At 33.4% G+C, this 10,385-nt stretch overlaps 1 non-coding gene across 1 annotated transcript; it reads left to right on the forward strand.

Moving 5' to 3' along the window:
- Positions 1 to 9,385: 9,385 nt before the first annotated feature.
- Positions 9,386 to 9,488, forward strand: LOC113188649 (U6 spliceosomal RNA). The gene has a single exon (XR_003301567.1). It is a non-coding gene; the product is annotated as a U6 spliceosomal RNA (small nuclear RNA).
- The last annotated feature ends 897 nt before the right edge of the window (positions 9,489 to 10,385 follow it).

Genomic DNA, 10,385 nt, shown 5'->3' on the forward strand with positions numbered 1-10,385 from the left:
ATTCATTCCAGGTGAATCAACAGTTTAATTGGAAACTGAAAATCTCACTCTTCTAGCCCTTTTTCTGACAAGTTTAAATGACCAATGCCAGAGCCTTCTGAAATTCTATTTTTTTATGGTTTCCAATATTGAACACTGCCTTCTACTTGGCAGACTATTACTCTACACCTTCTCTAAATTCTTCTGAATCCTGAAATATATTTCACTACAGGAGGCAAATCATTTTAAAGACTCCTTACCTGTTTTCTCACCTGTAAAATAGGAATATTGCTACCTGCTTTATATAATAGTTAGGAGAAGTAAATGAAGCAGTATGTACTTCATATTATTGTGATGTCTCAAGGCAGAATACTAGAATACTAAAAAATATTAAGTATTTATATATATCCCAATTTTTATATATTTGCTAATCCTGAAAAGAATAAAAGTAAGAAAGGGAAAGGGAACACACTAAAACTAGGAACAATTTGGAATGTGAGCTCATGGGGATAAGCAGGCTTAGTGGTTATCTGGATTACAGGCATGTTCACATGCACATGTCCTAGAACCTTTGTGAACATGTCACAGAGGAACAAAGCTTCAGGTCATCCTAGGCACAAAGTGTGATAAAAGATATGCCTAATACCCCAAATGGCCTCCACCTTCAAAAAGAGGGAGAACCAGGGGAAAAAAGTTTAAATATACATATTGCTAGATTTTGCTAAAGGAACACGAGAACAATTAATTGCAAGGTAGATTTGAATCCAAGCATAAAAATAAGTACATTAATTTCAAAGGGTATATGCATACCCATTAATACAGATTTGCAGAAATGAATATTTTAAGGTTACCTAACTAATCTTTGTCTACAGGAAACTTACTTTAAATACAATGATATAGGTAGGTCAGAGGTAAAGATAGAAAAAATATATTTCATGGAAATACTAATCAAAAGAATATTGGAGTGTTTGTAGCAACGCTGGGTGAAATATGTTTCAGAGAAAAATTACCAAGAGCAAACAGGTATATTAGCAAAATGATAAGGCAGACAGTTTATCTATAAGAGATAATGATCCTAAATGTGTATGTGTGCATCTACCAAATAGCTGAGCAGCAAAACATATGAAGTAAAACAAGGAGAAACAAAATAAGAAATAGGTAAGTCCACAATTATAGTTGAGGACTTTAATACTGCTGTCCTAGTAGTTGATACAACCACTAAAAAAAAAATCAATTTTAATTGAGAAGAACTGAACACCACCAATCAACAAGGTGTAGTTGACATTCCTAGGGGCTCAGGAAGCTGACAGAAGGATCACAAGTTCAAAGCAAGCCTCAACAACTCAGAGAGGTCCTAAGCAACTTAACAAGACCCTGTCTCAAGATGAAAAGTAAAACATTCTGGGGAGGTAATTTAGTGGTTAAGCACCCTTGAGTTCAATCCTTGGTATCACACCCCCCCAAAAAAACAATGTAAAATTAAGACAAAATATGTCCTCTGACCATAGTGGATTCCAATTAGAAATAAATGATAGAAAGGTATGAGAAAATTTTCAAAACACTTGGAAAGTAAATTCAATTCTGTATAACCCATGGGTCAAAGAGAAAGTCTCAAGGGAAATAAACAACATATTTAATGAAGTGGAAATACCACATATCAAAATTGGGTGCAGTTATAACAGTGCTTTAGAGGGAAACTTAAGACAATAAGAAAAGCCTCAAACAAGAGTCTGATTTCCCACCTAAACAGCAAGAAAACTCAGAACAAAGCAAACCCAAAATTGGTAAAAGAAAGAAAACAATAAGGATAAGAATAGAAATTAGTAAAATAAAAAAAACAATAGAGAAAATAAATCAAACGAAATTTTTAAAAAGATGAATGAAATTCATTTCTAGCAAGGCTTACAAAAAGAGATAATACAAAAATTACCAATGACAGAAATAACAGATTCTACTTCTGTAACTAAAACAGAAATTAAATATATAATTAAAACCTCTCAAAAAGACAATCTCCAGGACCACATGTTTTCACAGAAGATTTTTAATATATATTTTAAGAAGAAACAACACTAATTCCATACAATTTTCAAAAAACAGAGAATGAGGGAACATAATTCAACTCACTTTATAAAGTCACCACATCCTCGTATGAAAAAATATGTAATTATTTTTTAAAGATCAATGTACCTCATGTACAAAGATGTAAAAATCCCCAATAAGATGTTAGCAAACCAAATGAACAAGAATATGTAAAAAATGTCTATCCCACAAGCCAGAGAGCCCTCACCCCAGGGATGAAAGTATGATCTACATTTTAAAATTTAATCATATTTACTTTCTAAGGAAAAAAAAATCACATAATTTCATCAAATGATGCAGAAATGTTTTTTTACCCCCAAAATAGTTCATAATGAAAACTTTCTCAACCTGACAAAAAGTATATAAAAAAGAAAAACAACCTGCAGCCAACATCACACTGTCATACTTAATGTTGAAATACTAAATGCTCTTTACTGAAGTTTGGGAAGAAAGCAAAGATTTCCATTGTAACCATTCATATTTAATATAGTGCTGGCATTCTTGGATAGTATAATAAGACAAGAAAAGGAAATCTTTTCTTGCACAAATGATACAAAAGAAAGAAAGAATATTTTACCTACTTTTAGAAGGTATGATTATCCATGTAGAAAATCCATAAGGAATCTATGAAAAGAAAACTCCTCTAACTAATGAATTTGAAAAAGTTACATTACATAAAATAAAATCAAACTTCTACATGCTAACAGTGAATAATTAGAAATCAAAATTCAAAACATTAGACCACTTGTAATAACTACAAATAAAAATCACTTAAGTACATTTTAAATAAAACACATATAAGATTAAAACTAAAATTCTGATGAAAGGAATCAAAAACTGAATAAAAGATGTAAAATATTCATCTGTGTAATATTCAACAAAATAAAGATGCCAATTCTCAAACTGAAATACAAGTTGAATGCAATTCCTATAAAAATACCAAGAAAAGTATGTGTAGATATACATAGATGATTCTAAAATTTATATAGAAATCCAAAGGACTTGGGATAGTTTAAACAGAGGATTGAGATAAATAAAACTAAGAAAATTAATTACCAAAAATTAGCAGTAAGGAAATACTAAAGGAATTTCTATAGGTAGAATGAATATTAATGCAGAATGAAATTTGAAAAATGTAAGAAAAAGTAAACCAATAAAAAGAGTAAATTCATGGGCAAATCTAAGTTCGTATTCACTAAATAAAATGATAATAATAATAAGAGCACGATAATAATAATGATGAAGATTATGATAAACAAAAACAATAATACAAAATTTTTTAAGGTATTTGACTTAAGTTAGCAGTGGAAATGTGTATTAAATAAGATTCATAAGTCAAACACTTATTAACATCTAATACAAATACTAAAGTAATGTAAAAGGAATTATAATGAACAGACTAATAGGACATGAAGAAATAATTTAAACTTTAATTTCAAGGAAGGACAAATTACCAGAAAAAAATGAATAAGTGGGAAAGAAAGAAAATCAATAGTAATATGGAAGATATAAACACATACATGTCTGCAAATCCTCTTGAAAACAAATGAACTAAATATACCACGTAAAAAACAAAGATGCTGTAATATGTTTGCAAGGAAAAAAGAAAAGAAACACATCAAACCCAATAATAAATTGCTTACAGTTTATAGTACCTTTCCTGGTGCCTATATTATCAGGAAATGCATGGAAATTTGGAAAGAAAATTGATATTGGGGCAAACACTGACAAAAAGATAGCTGCTAAGATTACAATAATAACAGATGAAGTTTAATTTAAGGTATAAAATATTTATAAGATTTCCCAGAGAAAAATAAATATTTCATAATGATTATAAAAAATTATCAGATTCTAAATGTTAAATATTTCTAGAAGTATATTCTCAAAAATATACTAAGAAAAACTTGACCAAAACCCAAAAAGAACAAATCTTGAAATATAAAAAGAAAATATGACAAGTTTCTCTCATTAACTTATTTAAAAAGCAAATAAAAATCACTATGAGAGTGACAGGAAAATGTTGGAGTCAGGAACTCTAAAAGCCTGTCTCCTTCACAAAAAGAAATTTAATAGACTGGAAAATACTGTTATAATCATTGTATTTCAAAGTTCCAGTACTACGCAAAAACTCCCTGCACCCAAGGGAATGCACAATGAAGAAACAATATTTAAATCTCAGTAAAAGATGTTGTAGAGCTTTAACTTACTCTGGTCGCAGTCCCTAGCTCTGTGGCAGTCTTGACAAGCAGCCTACTTTCCCAGGGCAGGTGCCCATATGGTTAACATACAAAGCAGAAAGAGTGTGATTCTCCATGAATTGTGTTTGTTTTGTGTGTCTTGTGGCTCCCTGAATAATCAGATCACATGGCTTGCCTCATTTTTGTGCCCCACTTGGAAATTCCCCACAGCTGAGATGCCTTCCTATGGATCATTGGCATGTATATATAAATACATATATACATATATGTATATATTCATATGTATACACACATATATGTATATAAATATAATATATAAAATATTCTATATATATATATATATATATATATATACACACACACACACATATATATATATATAGTGTGTTAGCCATGGTTACCTGGAGCAAGGGATAACAGTTGGGAAAACAATAAACTAAATTGTTTAGAGGGAATTGTTTGGGGAATTAGGTGCTTTGAAGAGTGAGGGCTTTGAAAATTCGCACATTTTTCTGGGAACCCAGAAGGTCACTGGCTTAGAGCTGGATGCATGCTCAGATATACCCAGGAAGGCCCGTACTTTCGTCTTTGGTTGACTTTCAGACTCCGTATGAGCAGGACGTCAAGACTAAGGCCAAATAGTAAACTTTTGTCAGAGAGTTGAAGTCACATCCCAACACAAATATGGGACTCACCTGCAAAGAATAGAGAATATTTAATTTGGTTCCAGGTGTTAAAAGGAATTGTCTTTTATGAGATGGCCAATCAGTTAACAAGACAGAAATTTCAGTGGTCAAGCCATGAAGAATAGACTTGACAAAACTAATTCAGAGATGTCACTAAACAAACTCCTACTGTAACAATTAGTAATCACAAATAAGGAGAACCTGATTTCCAGAGTTACCAAATCATTATCAAAATGTCAATTACAACAAAAATTAAAAGGCATTCAAAGACAGAGACAGTAGGCTGAATAAACAGGAAAAAATTAAATTATGAACTATTCCTGAGGAAATCCAGATGTGAGCTTACTAGATGAAGATTCTAAATCAACTATTTCAAGTCTGTTCAAAGATAAAAAAAAAAAAAAACATGTCAAAGGACTAAAGGAAAACATGTGAACAAAGTCTCACCCAGTTGAAATTCCTGACAAGTAGACTGAAATTATTAAAAAAATAACCCAAATACAGACTCTGGAGTTTTAAAATACAATAAGTGAACTAAAAAATTCACTAGAAGGGTTTAAGAGCAGATTTGAGCAGCCAGAAGAAAGAATCAGTGAACACAAAATAGGTCAATTCAAATTATCCAGTCTGAAGAACAGGAAAAAATGCATATAAATGAATAAAAAATGAATGACATATGATATGCTTGAAGGGTCACATGCACTAACAGAGTAGTTTCTTTAAAAAGTTTACTGAGAGAGTTGTATAAAATGGTTCATAAAACTATTGTAATAGCAGTAAAACATGAATAATCCCAAGTTTCATACACACACATGCACACACACACTCACAGTGGTGTACTGACATGTGTAAAAATGAATGAATTGAAACTTTGTGTGTCAACAAGAATAAATCTTAGAAACATAATATTTAAGGAAATTCTTTGGACAAATACACACAGCATTGTACCAAGTTCTCGAAGTTTAAAACAAAGAATGGCTTACCTCATAGAAGAAATGAAATAAATAGATTATGCTTTTAAATATATATTCTATATGTTTTGTATATATCAGATATATCACAGAAGTAAAATTGCCCATCTTTGGACAATCAAAAAAATTTAAAAGTGGGCTAAAATGCAAGAAAATACAGTCTGAAAAGTAAAGGCAAGCATCAAATCCAGACTCAGATATGGTGTGCATTTTGGATTTATCAGATAAACAATTTAAAATAACTATGATTAATATGTTAAGGAATCTCACACAAGAGCTAGACAGCATGCCAAAACAGATGGATAATGTAAGCAGTGAGATGGAAACTCCAGAGAAAAATTCACAAATGAAGAAAATGCTAAACTCAACTTTATTAAAACAATAACTTATGTTCTTTGAAAAATAACTTTTTAGAAGAAGAAAAGACAAGCCACATACAGGAGGAAAATATTTGCAAACCGCTTGTCAATCATAGGTGCCAACTCACCTAAGTTAAGGGACACCCAAATAGCTGGTAGAACACTATTTGGGATTTATCTATGAGACTGGATCCAAGAGAGGTTAGCTTTTGAATCAGTGGACTGAATAAGGAAGATCTGCCCTTACCTAATGTGAGCTGGAACCAACCAATCAGTTGAGGACCAGAATGAAACAAAAAGATAGAGGAAAGGTGATTCGCTCTCTTTTCTGGAGCTGGAGTGCCCATCTTCTTCTGCCCTAAAAGTCAGAACTCCAGGTTCTCTGATCATCTTGACTCTGGAATTGCATGGCAGCTTCCTAGGTGCCAACGTTGCTATGGTTTATATATGAGGTGTCCCCCAAAAGCTCATGTGTGAAACAATGCGAGAAAGTCTAGAGGTGAAATAACTGGGTTATGAGATCCTTAACCCGATCACAGTGTGTTAATCCCCTGATAGGAATTAACTGAGTGGTTACTGTAGGCAGGTAGGATGTGGCTAGAGGAAGTGGGTCATTGGGGCGTGCCAGTGGGGTTTCTATTTTTTCTGTGAGGGGAGTTCTCTTCCTGTTTCCTTGTGCCATGTTCTCAACTGTTTCTTCCTCTACACCCTTCTGCCATGATGTTCCACTTCATCTCGAGCCCCAAAGCATAGAATGACCCTGGCCATCCAGGGACTGAGATTTGTGAAACTGTGAGCCCCCAAATAAACATTTCCTCCTCTAATAGTTCTTGTCAAGCCACAGCACTGAAAAAGCTAAACAAAGGCCTTTGGATATAGACTGAGCTAATCACTAACTTCCGTCTTTCATGGTTCATTCTCTCTCTCTCTCTCTCTCTCTCTCTCTTTCTCTCTCTCTCTCTCTCTCTCTCTCTCTCTCTCTCACACACACACACACACACACACACACACACACACACCTAATATACTATGTCACTGATAAAGGACTTGTATCTAAAATATACAAATAACTCTTAAAACTTACCAATGAGAAAATTTAAAATCCACTTAAAAATGGGCAAAACATCTAAAGAAATATTTTCCCATCAAAGATGTGAAACTCATTCATTGCTGGTGGGAAAGCAAAATGATACAAACACTATGGAAGACATTGGCAGTTTCTCACAAAGCTAAAGTTAGTCTTAGATGGTACAAAAATTATACTCCTAGATATTTACCAAAGTGATTTAAAAAATACGTCCACACAAAAATCTTGCACATGAATGTTTATGGCAGCTTTGTCATCTTCAAAAACTGGAAGTAATCAAGATCTCGCCCAGCAATTGAATAGATTTTTTTAAAGTGGCACATCCATACAATATTATATTATTTGCCAGTTTACTAAATAAATAAACTATCAACCTATGGATTAATCTCAAGTGCATATTGCTAAGTGAAATAAGCCAATCTGGAAAGTCTACATGATCCCAAAGACATGATATTCTGGAAAAAGCACCACTAGAGAGATAGTAAGAGGATTAATGGTTGTGTACTGATCGTGTTTTTATTTCCTGTATTTTTTGATGCTTTGACCCAGGGAAGAACTGCTTCTCCCAAGGTTGCCAGTTCCTTAAGGTAGGAAACAGCTTACCTGAGAATTTGCCTTCATTTGTTAACTAATCAGTCCAAAGCCCATGCCTACATTGACCTTCTTTATCTAACACAACAGACCAGTACTCCCTATATGATTAAAATGGCAAAGTCTGTGTTCATTAAAGAAAAAAAAAACATATGAAGTCCAATAGTGGGACATCTTACTAAGTAACTGACCAGTAATCCTAAAGCCATCAGGATAATGAAAAACAAGAAAAGTCTGAGAAACTCCACAGCTAAGAGGAGCCAAATGGGACATGATAACTAAATATACTGTGATATACTAGACTGAATCCTGGGGTGGAGAGAACATATTAGGTACAAAGTAAGAAACTTGAAATTATGGGCCTAGGTTAAAATAATGTATTAAGCCAGGAACAGTACCACACACCTGTGAGCCCAGCAGTTCATGAGGCCGAGGCAGGAGGATCACAAGTTCAAAGCCAACCTCAGCAACTTGGAGGCCCTCGGCAACTCAGTGAGACTGTTTCTAAATAAAATATGAAAAGAGCTGGTGATGTAGCTCAGTGTTTAAGCACCTCTAGGTTCCATCACTGGTACCAAAATACTACTACCACTACTACTACTACTAATAATAATAATGAATTAAAATATTAACATAGATTTATTATTATAATAAAAGTGTCATACTAATATATTAATAATTGTAGAAACTGGATATTAGATATATAGGAATTCTAAATACTATCTTCTCAATTTTTCTGTAAATCTGAATCTCTTCAAAAAATTAAAGTCTATTTTAAAAACAAAGTTCAATCAGTTTCCACAGCAAGGTAAAATGTTAAGCACTCAAAATGTTTCAGAAGAGTTTGTTGTGATTTCTAGCCTAGGTTTAAAAATACCTATCCCCAACTAAATTGAAGAAATTAGGTAGAATACACTCTTCTAAATATTTCCAAAGTTCAAGTTACTTTTAAAAGAATTATAGAGGAAAGCTTTTAAGGCAGAAGGCTTAGAATCCTCTGCATTTAAAAAGGGAAAAACAAAGATTATCATGAACAACTTAGGAAAATAGTTATTTCTTGCATTATAAAAGAATAGAACTTCCTTCAGAAATTCTCTGTGTCTGTTCAATCCTGGCACAACATTTTAGGATAAATAAAATGAGCATCCCTAGTTATCCAACCATATAGCAAATAATAACAACAAACAAAAGAAAAATAATAGAAAGAGGAGATGGATATTTATTTCCACTTGAAGCTAATAATAAACCTAATCTTCAAAATACCTGTGAAACTGTGTCAAGGCAAAATAATCATTGCAATTAACTCTCCTAACCACTGAATGTTAAACAAACCATAAGGCTATCAAGAATGACATCTGTTGACATCTATGTGTTACCACCCTGATATTCTCACATGTAGGTAGGAAAAGCAGCCACCAAAAGGAAAGGATTGGGGGTCCCAGTTTGGTAGCACCCATACCAAAATCGAAATGATACAGATATAAGCATGGACCCCACATAAGAATGACATAAAAATTCATGAAGCATTCCATATTTGAGGGAATAGGGAATTATTGTTGAATGAAGTCTGTTTGAGAAGATGGAGAATTTGATGATGGATGGTGATGGTTCCACAACATGTCATGGAATGTCATGGAACCATTCACTTAATAAAAAAGGTAAATTTTAATATTTAACTGAGTGGTACCTGTAGGCAGGTAGGGTGTGGCTAGAAGAGGAAAGTCCCTGGGTGGACGACTTTGGGGGTTATATTTTGTCCTGGTGAGGAGATATTTTCTCTCTCTCTCTCTCTCTCTCTCTCTCTCTCTCTCTCTCTCTCTCTCTCTCTCTCTCTCTCTCTCTCTCTCTCTCCTTCCAGGCACCATGCTCCCAGCTGATTTCCTCTGCCACATTTCTTTTCTGTGGTTTTCTGCCTCCTCCCAGGCCCTGAAAAATGGAGTTGACTACCTGAGACCTCTAAAACCATGAGCCCCCAGATAAGTTTTCCTCCTCCAATTGTTCTTGTCAAGTGAGTCTTTTGGTTACAGCAGTGAAGAAGCTGACTAAAACATTCCTCCAATAATAAAAAATTGTAAAATTATTGTATAATATCATAACCAGGATATTGAAATTGATAATCAAAATACAAACTTTCCATCATACAAATATCCCTCCCCACATTTCCCTTTGTTCCCTATCTTCTCTTTATTCTCTGGAAACCACTAATCTGTTCTCTAACTCTATGATTTTGTATTTCAAGAATTTTATATGAGTAGAATCATATAGTATGGAAACTTCAGGAACTGTTTTTTTTTCCTCATTTTAATCCTCTGGAGATTCATTCAGAATTCTGTGTATATCAATATTTTGCTCCTTTTCATTGCTGAGTAGTGGCCCATGTAATGAATGTATCATATAACCATTGGCCTGTTAAAGGACACAGGAATTTCATCTAC

This window comes from Urocitellus parryii, chromosome 5 (assembly GCF_045843805.1).
Source record: "Urocitellus parryii isolate mUroPar1 chromosome 5, mUroPar1.hap1, whole genome shotgun sequence".
NCBI lineage: Eukaryota > Metazoa > Chordata > Mammalia > Rodentia > Sciuridae > Urocitellus > Urocitellus parryii.